The sequence below is a fragment of the Primulina eburnea genome, chromosome 15 (genome assembly GCF_022965805.1).
Source record: "Primulina eburnea isolate SZY01 chromosome 15, ASM2296580v1, whole genome shotgun sequence".
Lineage (NCBI taxonomy): Eukaryota > Viridiplantae > Streptophyta > Magnoliopsida > Lamiales > Gesneriaceae > Primulina > Primulina eburnea.
Genome location: NC_133115.1, coordinates 26,744,945 through 26,757,671, shown reverse-complemented (window position 1 = coordinate 26,757,671; position 12,727 = coordinate 26,744,945). Strand labels below are relative to the sequence as shown.

The window sequence follows — 12,727 nt, the reverse complement described above, 5'->3', positions numbered from 1 at the left end:
ATCATATAAAAAGATAACATATTATATTTTACAATATCTTTCTTATTAATATAAATAATTGGATCAAAACCGAAATAACTGACCGAAATAACCGAACCATTTCGGTAGAAAACTGAACTGAACCGAATCGAAGAAAATGGTTCGAATATCGGATGATATATTTGTAAAACCAAAAACCGAAATAAAAAATCAAAAATCGAACCGAACCGACCGATGAACATCCCTACACTTTGGGTATTGATTCATTCTCCTTTTTTTTATGAATTCTCTCTACTCATCTCTATTTATTTTATAGTTTATAACACGTTATTAGCAGGGACGGATCCAGGAATAAGAGTTGGGGTGGGCTTGAACTCAATATGATAAGTTATATATTATTAAAAAAAAAGTACATTATATCGTTCAACGAAGTTGTGCCTTACGGGATTTTAAAACATAAAATTCATCAATAATAGAATTTACATCAATATGTTTAGCTAAATCTCGTTCAATATAGAGTGTCAAACAATCGGCAAGAAAGTCATCCTCCATTTTATTGCGAAGTGCCGTCTTCACATGCTTCATTGCTGAAAAAGCCTGTTCAATAGTGGCAGTAGACACAGATAATGTCAAAACAAGATTAATCAATCTAGTCAACATAACATAAACACTTGACCGTCCACTCTCGGTCAATTGCTGACATAACTCAACCAGTGTAGAAACCTTTAAATTCTGCATCACATCGAGTTTATAAATGTATCAATTCATACTTCAAAACAACAATTTCTTGATCTGTGAAATCTCCAGGATAAAACTTCTTCGCAAGCTTGCAAATATCATCACTGTTAAATGAGTCAAATGAATTTTTAGGATCTAAAGCTATACTAAGAGAAAGAAGTTTCACCGATTACTCATTGAACCGAGTATTTAACTCCATCAAAATGAAATCTATTGCTGCATTATAAACATCAAAGTGGTAATGATGTTCTATTGAATAAACCGTCGCTAATTAAAACCGCCGATCCACCTTTTTTTTATTTTTTAATAATGTAGCGACGGTTTTAGCAATAACCGTCGCTAATAATTGCGACGGTTTTTGATAAACCTGTCGCCGATCCACATCGGCGACAGGTTTACTAAAACCGTCGCAAAAGTAGCGACGGTTATCAAAAACCGTCGCTAAATAAAAAAAAATGGCCTGGGCTACAGCCCAGTATAGCCCTAGCGTAGATCCGTCTCTGGTTATTAGCATAATGTTGTAAACACCTTAGAATGAACATATTTCTTGTTTTATTGATGCTATTGGAATAGCACAAAGTGTTGTCAATACTCAATTTTATGAGATAGTTGTTAGTGCTCTAGAAGTAGCACAATTATAATTATTGATATATTGATGTCTATGAAATATCATGATATTTATGTCTGTAAAGTAGCACAACAAGATTTTATATGGAGAGAAATTCATAATTAAGATACGATATAAAGTTAAAATATATTGAGAATCTAAAAGGATTTTAAAGAAATTCATGATAAATATATGATTTATGATTTTATGTATTGAGAAACTGAAGATATTCACTTCTGATACATGATATTAGATCCAAGATCCATAAGTATTACTTAAAGGTATAGCTTTATGCCAAAATATATAAATATTTATAAAGAAATATTGGTCAAAAGATAAAAATTTGTTGATATTCATTAAGAATATTTACATAAGATCCAAGATTTGATAATATTCTTGAGTAATGTTAATTTAATGTCCTTTTGGTTAAATGTTTTTTTTAAGATCTTATGAATTGAGAAATTTATTTCAATTTCTTTAAAAAATATCGATATAAGATTTAAAATTATCTATATTCCTAAAGGAGGTGATTAAAGCTCTAAGATCTATCAAAAGAAAATGTATGATATATTATTTGTCATCATTTTATTATGTATAGTAACTTTATGTTCAATGATGAACTACATAGACTGTTTGATAAAATATATATATGAATATGTGGAAGTGAGACCACAATGTTTGAAAGAGAATATATACCAATGAGACCACAACGTTATCAATCGAAAAAGAAAATAAGTTGTAAACTCAGTGAATTGATATCATCATCTATATTAAATATCGATAATTATGGTAGTATATACACGATCATGGCAGTGAATTGAACTTTGAACATTCACATATTTCACATCCACTGTCACCGATTTTCAATTTCATGTTTCATTGCATGTTATTTTTATGTTAACTAATATGCTTATATTATGTTTTTTAAAGCTATCGTGCATCATCATATATAAATCTTCTTATAAATTCTTAAATCATGGCATAACCACGTGAATCTGAGTAATTATCTATTTTTTTGTTTTCTTTTAACCTAATGTTATTTAATGAAATGTTATTTTATATAGATATTGATGTTTATTTATTGATGAATATTATAAGATTTTAAGATTTGAAATAAAGACAAATCACATTAAGGAAATAATCGATTTCCCATTTTTTATTGTGGATATAATTTTGATTAGTCTCAAAATTATTTGATTAAAATTGTTTTTATTTTAAAGTGCTAATAAATGATAAAATATTGTATTACATATTGTTGTTTTATGTGTTTATAACGTAGGAACGAAAAGTCTAATGTGGAATGACATTAATGAGAGACCAGATGTCGTTATTTAAAGTAAAAGATCTACTTGGTACATGTAAGATTTGAAAAGATGCGTAGAATTAGAAAAGATACGTTCAATTTCCTAAGTTCAATTTCTCGATTTCAATATATTAGTTATAGTATTTTGTTTATTCAAAGAGAAAAAAGGAAAACAATAATTCAAAGTTTTCTAATTAATGTGATACATTCTATAAGATGAATATGATATTTAAAAATAATATTTGACAGTAAAAATAATAATATTCAAAGTTGTCGCATTTTCGAAATAATATTTAAAAATGATCTTAAATATTTGACAGTAAAAATAGCGTAATTTAAAATAACCAAACTCGTCCAAAACCATACATAAACGTAAACGTGTAAAAATCATAAAATCATCATCGTAAGAAAATGTTCATCTCCTCTCAATTGCATAAATCGTAATGCAGAAAACATGTGGTCCTCGGGTTGTGTCACCGCACCAGGTCTGCCTACTCAGAGTTCGGCACCTCCAGTCTCCTCAACATTTAGCTCACCTGCATCACACACGCCTGTACCAGGAATAACAAGTACATATATATAGCACACATCAGTGAAAAATATCATACTCAACATATCTTTCATGAACTTAAAAGCACAACGTAAACGTGTTGTGTAAAATCATATCGTGTCAAAGCATGTCATCTCATATCATCTTATACGTAAACATGTCGTATCCTTTCAAAACATGATAATAATCATAGTATGTGTCATCGTATCAACATATACGTGTTAAAGCATGTCAACCCATGTCATCATATACGTAAACATTTCCTTTTTAATTGAATTCAGTTCATTAGTTGTGACTTTCGTATCAGCTATCGATGGATCCATCTACATGTAACCGTGGTACCCGGCGGCGAGGGACATCAGCGACAGCATTACCCGTCCACTGAGCCCGAGCCTCAGCTCATCATATCTCATATCATCGTATGCATATACATCGTCAGTCACAATCAAATCCCATCCTTCAAAATAGCATCATAATCATCAATTAATAAAAACATGTATATACGTAACTTTTCCTTTAAACCAAATATGCAATGTATTTATCGTAATTCTATAAAATTCATGAACGTGATGCATAAAAATTTAAAAACATGATAAAATGTGCTCAGGGCGTTGTCTTGACCAAAATCTCACCACGGGTGCAAAATGACCATATTTCCTCTGAAAATCCAAAAATTACCATTTTGCCCATAGACGTAAAATTCCACGTTTTTGACATTTTCTTAATTCCATTGACACTAACATGTCCCAAATAATTATTTAAGCCAACATGAATTTTCTCATATTTTTATTTGGCTTAAATCGATAACTTTTAAATTAATCTTTAAATATAGCATATTAATGTGTTTTAATCCCGAATTAAACCAAAACTTAGCATAAAATTCCCAAATTAAAAACTTATACTTCTAATAATTATTTAAGCTTAAATATAATTTCTCATAATTTTTTTAAGCTTAAATCTAGTCGTTTCAATTAATTCTTTAATTAACCTTTCGTGAGACGATTAAATCCCGGATAAATCTAAAACTCATTATTTTGATCCAAAACTTACCAAACTCCGAAAAATGCCCCAAAACATATTTAAAAGTATCTCTAGACGTAAACTCGAGCTCATTTTATAACTTAACCTAATTGTTTTAAAACTTGGATCGAGGTCCCGATTTTTACCCGAATCGAACCGATATTTAACCAAACTTTCCCAACTTTTTACCACACCTTATAATTTCTTAAAAGACCTTAATTTCCCAAAATCAGCCCCTTAGGCCTTTGAATAAACCTTGGATAGCACTTCCTACCTCTCAATAAATATCGGCCCCTCTCTTGTACACTTATTTCCCAACACCTTTCCCACCTCTTAAATGTTTCGGTCCACTTCTATCCTCACTTGTCCAGCCATTAAGGGTCACCATTAAGACCTTAATGAACTCCTAAACCAAGACTAAACGAAGCGTAAAGCTGCTGGATTTTTAGATCATGCCCAAGCCCAAACTCTAGTTCATGCACCTCCCTTAATTTCGCTCCTAATCTTCGTCCAATGGAACCAGTCCTTACCCGACCTCTCCTAGACCTCGACTGGACCCTCATGGACAGCACCTAGTTCTGGTTCAGCCCCCTTTTCAGCGGAGTCTACTCTACCTTGAACCATACCTCTCGAAACCCTTACCACCCAAGAACACCACCTCTCAAAACCTTACTCTCGACCCTTCCCTTACAGCGTCCAGCAACTGATCTAACTCACAAGGCAACTCCTTGACATCAAATACAGCCCTTAAACAACTAAAAACAGCAGCCCCTTGCACCACAGAAAACAAAACGTGAGATCATGTATGCAACAACATACGGTTTTCGTGTCAAACCAAGAGCATAAAAGCTTTGCCATGCCAATACCGAAAAATGCATAAACATGACAGCACATATATGACGTGAATGATGCAGAAATAATGATACAATGCGTGCCTTGAAGAGTAAAACGCGAGGCGGCCGAAGGATGGAGCAACAATGCAACGCCGAAGGATTTTCTTTGCAAGAATGATTGAAAACCAAGGCCACCAGCTGGTTTTAAATTCTGAAACCGAGGATAATGAAATGTTTAATAGGGATGTCGGCTGTTGGGGAAAGTGATAATGGTGTAGGGTCAATATGTATTAATAAAATAGTTATCTAATAGGTTAATGGACCCTTATTTTAAATTAGAAGGAATTAAAAGAGTTTTAAGCCCAGTAAACATAAAAGTAGGCCCATTAAATCCAAACATGCTCCCGAAAAATATTTCATGTTGGAAAGATTTTGAAAATATTAGCCGAACCCTCAAAAAGTCACCCGATTCGATAAAATTTACGTACCGTTAAAAATTAAATTCTTACGGGTAAAAATACCCTATAAATACCAATTCTTGAAAAATACCTTTAAAACATCTTAAATTAATATTTAAAAACAAATCATGTAATTAAAATAATTTTCCTGAAAATTCTCCAGTCTCCGATCCTCGTTCGAGCGCGAAATGAAACTTAAAAATCTTTAATGCATATACCTTTAAAATTTCGTGAAATAAATTCTATCATGCAATAGTAATGCATAAAATGCATAAAAATAATTAAACACAAATTAATAAAATAAATATGCATTTTATTCTTTAAAAGAATTTAATAAAATACCAAATAAATTTAATAACTTGCATGCATGTGGTTTACGTGACCCTTCAAAATTTCGGGACGTTACACTTACATTTCAGTTTGAATGATCAATAAGAACAAATTTTGCAAACAATCTATAAGGGCGAAAACTTGTGTAAGACGGTCTCACGGGTCGATTTGTGATACGGATCTTTTATTTGGGTCATTTATGAAAAAATATTACTTTTTATGCTAAGAGTGTTACCTTTTACTGTCAATATCCGTAGGGTTTACCCGTATCACAGATTAATATACGTGAGACGGTCTCACATGAGACTCACTCATCTATATATGATCAAGTAAGTTGTGAATAAAGAGAATTCTTCTACCCCGGCCCTATGTAGGTGCATAACTGATCATGTACGTTGTGATAAGTTTTGGGTTGTACTCGTACTTGTGGGTAGGCATGCTTAACAGATCGGTTCGGGCCGGAACCGACCCGGAACCGGTCCGTTAAGCCCAGAACCAGATTCAGTATTGATGAACTGGACCCGAAACCGTGTAGAATCCATTCGTTAGTGGGTTGAACCAGTTCTTCATTTTCTGAACCGGTTCAACCGGTTCCGGATCCAGTTTCGAACCGGTTCCTGTCCATATCCAGAACCGGCCCGAAACCAGACACAGAACCCAGAATCCGAAATTTTAAAAAAAAATGCCTTTGGGCCAACGGGTTCAGCTGCAGATTTCAGTAGCCATGACTGCAGATTTCAATAGCCGTTCCACGGCTACTGAAATCTGTTTTTTTTTTTTTTTTTTTTTTTTTGCAATTTGGGGGCCAAATTGCAAATATAAATTTTTTTTACCCCCAAAAATCACATATAAATACAAGCCATTTTTTATATTTCACATATCAATTTTCTCTCAACTTTTCATTTCTCTACAATCAATATCTTTCTTTGCTATCATTTCCCCAAATATATTCAATAAGTGTGCTATAATTTTATCTATAATCAATATTATTTTTATTGTTATTTATTTACTATTTCGCAATTTACTCATATAAATAATTCGAATTTCAATGACATCATCTTCAAACCGTCGTGGTGGTGGTGGCGAATATGCTTCCGACTTCGGTGAACATTTTGGCTACATCTTCGACTTTGATGAAGTCAAACCTGGCCACGAGGATGAAGAAGACATGGAACTCCCCAACAAAGATGTAGGTACGCCATCGTCTACTCGAGCAAGCAACAAAATGTCAACGAGCACGACGACAACCCGTGCAAAGCGAAGCAAAGTTGGGATCACTTTGATATTGAACAACAAGGTACGCATAACTCTTTTGTCGTTTGTAAAATTTGCAAAACGAGGTATTCTTACAAAACGGGTTGTGGTTCCGGTGGTACCCGCACTTTGAAAAAATATTTAGTTAAGGTACATAAAATAGACCCTGATACGCTACATCCATTCGCTAAGGAACCAAGACAATAACAAATTAATCCTTCAAGTGGCAAAGCTTTCACAATTACAAAAGAAATTTCTCGGAAAGCCATCGTAAAGTTTGTTACCAAATGTTGTCAACCTTTTATAATAGCTGAATAAGAAGGTTTTGTTGAATTTACTAGTACTATTCGACCTGATTTTCACAATATTTCTAGGCACACACTTAAGAAATATTATTTTCATATTTATAAAGAATATAAAGAGACGCTAAAATCGCATCTTTCAAATATTTCTTGTAAAGTTAGTTTGACAACTGATATTTGGACTAATTTAAAATATGAATCTTATCTTGTTGTTACATGTCATTGGATTGACGAAACTTGGAGTATACAAAAAATAATTTTAGCGCTAGATCATTTAGAATCGTCTCACAACACATACACTATAGCTAGACATGTTTTAAATGTTGTTAAGATTTATGGTATTGAAAATAAAATAATTTCGATAATGTTAGATAATGCAAGTGCTAATACTTTTGCAATTAAATATCTTAAAGATTCACTAAAACCAATTTTAGATGACAATTTAATTCATGTTAGATGTGTGTGTCATATTATCAACTTATGTGTCAAATGTGCATGTGATGAGCAAATGTCCATTTTAATAGAAAAATTCAAATTATGTGGGAATTTATTACGTGAAAGAAGATATGGACGTGACTGGAAAACACTAGTCGAATCAAATGGAATTAAAATTAAAAAATTTCCTCTTCCTGTTGAAACTAGATGGAATTCTTTGTATCACTTGCTTCATACTTTATTACATTTTCACGATTTAGTTACTCCATCTTATAATAATATTGCGGTACAATCTTTAATGCTAACTAACGATGATTGGAATATTTTGAGTAAATGTGTTTCTTTGTTAGAAATTTTTAAAGAAGCAACCGAAAAATTTTCTGGCATTTACTACCTTACTTAAACCATGTTTCTACCTTTACTTTTCAATATGTTTTATAAATTTATTGAATATCGTGATGATTCTGTTACGCGTGATTTTGTTTCAAATATGGAAAATAAAATTTTAAAATATTGGGAAACTATACCAAATGTGCATGATTTAGCAACATTACTTGATCCTACTCAAATTCAAGGAGGATTAGACGGGTTTTTTTAATATTATGATAAATTTCTTGGGAAGAATGTTGACGATCAAAAGAAGTCAATCATGCATTCTCTCCAAGAATTCTTTGATTTGTATGCTAGTATACAATGTGATGAATCATGTGCGTAGCCGGAGGAGATGCCGACATATAAAATCAAAAATGGAGCACTGAACTTCTTTCAAAGTTTAAAGCGACAAAAATTCAAAGAAAAATCGGTGACAACATCCAATTACAATGAGATTCAAATTTATCTAAGCCAATATATTGAGACTACGGAGAATTTCGATTTCTTGATTGGTGGAGAGTAAATTCTAAACTTTATCCAATGTTAGCTGCAATTGTAAGAGATGTCCTACCAATTCAAAGTTCAAGTGTTGCTTCCGAATCAGCATTTTCAGTATGTGGAAGGATCATTGGTGAACAAAGAACTAATTTAAAGTTAGAAACACTTTACACGCTAACATGCCTACAAGATTGGTTTGCAGCCGAAAAAAGAATAGGACCTCTGGCGCAATCGATGAATTTCAAAGCTCAAGTTCTCGTGAAGATCCGGAACATTCAAAATATATTTTTATAAATCGTGATGAATTTTAGATTTTCAATTGTAAAATCAATCTTTCAATTATTTTATTTGTATGATTGTTCAGTATTGTTTCAAGTTGAAATACTAAATAATAAAATGTTCATTAATAAAAGTAATTATATATTAAAAATAATAATATTCGGTCAATGAACTCTGAACCGGTCCAAACCGAACAAGAACCGATCTGAAGTTCGTCGAACCGGTTCAAGATTGGATTAGTTTCGGAACCGGTCGGAACCGATCCGGAACCGGAACCCTAGAACCGGTAAGCATGCCTACTTGTGGGTAAAATTTTCGGTTCGGGTTACCTTGTGAGTTTTTGAGTAGTTGACACATGTTTATGAATAAATTTTTAAGACTAGCACCTAGATCATATTTTGGGTCAATTTTCTTACTTGTAGACCATATTTTGGATGAACAATTTAATGAATTTAATTTATTTTTAGTCGAAGATATTTTGATACTGTTGTATATTTGTTCAATGTAACGTCCAAAAATCCTGTTACGTAAATCGCATGCATGGAAAATTTTAAATTGCTACATTTATTTAATGAATGATTTAGGATGCGTGAATGATATATTTTGATTGACTAAATGATTAATTGTATAATTTTGCCCGATTGCATAATTTAAAGATTTTCAGGTTAATATCGGCGGTTGTCTAGGGACGGAAGACCGAAGACGATTAAGGTGTCAAAAATTTAAAATCTAAATTTTTATTTTTAGTTAAGAACATATTTATTTAAAATAATTTAAGAAATTTAGCATTTTTAAGGTCAAGTCTTTTCTGTGGGTTTTGTCGAGAAAAAATGGTATAAATCGTCCTCTGTTCATCATCGATGTTTCACTGCACCGATAATCGTATTTCTAGCATTTTAAATGCAAAAGCACGTTATAAACCTTTCTTTTCGCATCATTGAAACCATATTATGCATGTTTATAATCTTTTGGATGAAGGAACATGATGATCAAATTTTATCAACGTTTTGAATAATTTATTTTAAAGTTTTGAAGTTTTTAATGCACGTTTGAGTCGCGTTATGATTCCTAGGAACTCGATGTCACTAAAGGGAAGGGAGATGATGTTTAGAAGTCCTAAAATAAATCACATGTAGGTTATAAAAGGGCTAATATGAGAGGGGAAAGTAGCGAGTCTTGGTTAGGGTGTATTGCATGTGTTGAGTTTGGTTTTGTCACTTGCGAGGGGAGGCTGTGTGCTGTCTGTCCAGCCGTGATCGAGGCCCTGTGTTGGGTCGAGTCATGGTAGGAGGGTGTGTCAGGGGCTGGCTGGACCGTGGTCTTGTGTGGGCTGGACCGTGGCTAATGAGGGTGGACTAGGGTCTAGTAAGTCATGGTTCGAGTTTGGGAAAAAGTTATTAAGTTTCGAGTCAATTCGGGCTATAAACAGGATTACTGTTAGACTTAACTTTATTGTGGTGATAAGTATTAAAACCAGTAGGAATAATATCAACCAGAAGATTATGCAAAACAATGTCTTTTGAGTTGCTCTATCAGAAGCAGTATTTTAGTTAATACTCAACGGCTTAGCAGAACTTAGTTCTACTGGATCAGAACTTAACGGCTTTCTACTCGATTGTTTCAATCTTAATTATTACCGTTATCTTATCTAGTACCAAGCATTTATTGCACAATATGCTATACTAAGTCATTTAATACGCTTTATCGATTTTAGTATAAAACATGACTGATTGTTCTGTAGCTCTTATGCAGGAACCTATTTCGGTAATAAAGCTGATTGTATAAGAGGACAGGAGACAATATCTGATTATAGACGTTGGACTCAAGTTACCTATATATATGGATCAAAACCATTTGGGTAGCAATGCTGATCATTCTTATCTATCCAACGATACATTGAGCAACCGCGAAATTTCCATTATCTTCAAAAGCTCAAACCTGCAGAAAAGCAGTACACGCATCATATTTACATTTGATCTTTGGAGATCACTTTGTACTGGTGTTTCTTCATCTCTTCAAGCCAAACTTTATAATATTGTTGTAGAAGAGTTGTAAACTGGAAAAGAGTCTTTTTCAGAACATTGCTATATTGAACTATTGTATCGAGTTGCTAAGAGTTTCAGTAGGCAATAGATAAGTCCTGCTGAAGTGGGTGTGTACTAATGTGTACTGAAAAACCAAAGTCTTTTAGTGATATCTTTTGGAAACAGAAGAAGGTGAGACGTAGAAGATTTTATCTTCGAACTTCCAGAAACAAATACTGTGTTACTATCTACTGCTATTACTGTCTTTCACCTTACTCCATCAGATTGTTTCCGCACTTTCAATTGTGATATGTTGGACGTACTATTGAACAAGAATAGCAATAATCTCTAACAGGATTTTAGCACCCTTTGCATAAATTATCATCAAAGGAGAAGAGTTTATTCACCCCTCCCCCTCTAAACTCTACCTCTATCCCCAACAAGTGGTATCAGAGCAGATTTCTCTTGTTCTGAAAGTTTTCAACAGTTATGGCACATTTTAGCAAAGTTCTCATGTTCTCAAAAGAAGATTTTGATAATTGGAAGATTCATACGCAAGCTCACCTTGCAGCACAGGATGATGAAATGTGGTATGTCATCACAGATGGACCATTAAAGATCTTAAAGCCAAACACAGCTATTGATGTTACTGATGGGGCACCACAAATGGTTGAAAAATCAAGAAATGAATGGACCGGCGAAGATAAGAAGAAAGCTAATCTTGATAATGTCGCGAAGGACATTCTGTATAAAACTCTTGATAAGAACACCTTCAGCAAAATCAAGATGTGTTCTACCGCAAAAGAAATATGGGAAAAGCTCATTCAGATATGTGAAGGAAATGAGCAGACAAAAGAAAATAAACTGTCTGTAGCAATGCAGAAGTTTGAAAATCTAAAGATGAATGCTGGTGAAACTCTAAATGAGTTCAATGAACGTTTCGGCAGCCTGGTTAATGAACTCGCTACCCTTGGAAAAGAGCATAGCAACAGAGAGATAGCACTCAAGGTGATGAGAGCTTTACCTAGGGAATGGGATGTCAAAACAATGGCCATGAGAGTCTCTAAAGACTTGAACAAGTTGGAGTTACACGACTTGTTTGCTGATTTAAAGGCCTATGAGTTCGAGCTAGAAGTGGAGAAGAGCCCTCAACAAATCTACCAACCAAGGCCCTTGCTGCTACTACTGCTACTACCTCTACTGCTGCTGCTGCAATCATCTTTCAAGCAGTACCTGCTACTATTACTGAGAGTACTTCTGAAAAGACTTCTGAAAAGATCAGCAATGAAGCTATGTCCTTATTTGTGAAAAATTTCTCCAGGTTCATGAAGAAAAATCACCGAGCCTACCAAAACCCTAATCGCAACTTCAAGAAGGATTCACCATCTAGTGATATGGCATGCTTCAACTGTGGAAAGATTGGTCACTTTATTGCTGACTTTCCAAAGCCCAAGAAAGATGACCAGAAGAAGAAAGACTACAAAAGGAATGACAAAAAGTTCAGAAAAGACCGCAAAGCGATGTTTGCTGAAGAAAGCAAATCTAAATGGGCGGATTCCAGTTCTGAGTCATCTGACTCAGAAAGTCATTCTAGTGAAAGTGATGCAGAAGAGATTAAATGTCTTATGGCAGATGTTGAATCAAACTCAACATCTGAAGAGTTATTCGACTTCGACTCTGACGAATTTACACGAACTGATTTAATTAAAGCATTGCATGACATGGTAGGGGAGTACTCAAGACTT

The 12,727-nt window shown here is 33.6% G+C and overlaps 1 long non-coding RNA gene across 1 annotated transcript; it reads right to left on the bottom strand.

The window, feature by feature from the left end:
- Positions 1–2,977: 2,977 nt before the first annotated feature.
- LOC140814716 (uncharacterized) lies at positions 2,978–5,275 on the bottom strand. Its single transcript, XR_012114142.1, has 2 exons — positions 5,133–5,275; positions 2,978–3,163 (listed from the first exon to the last, which is right to left on the bottom strand). It is a non-coding gene; the product is annotated as an uncharacterized lncRNA (long non-coding RNA).
- Positions 5,276–12,727: the final 7,452 nt, after the last annotated feature.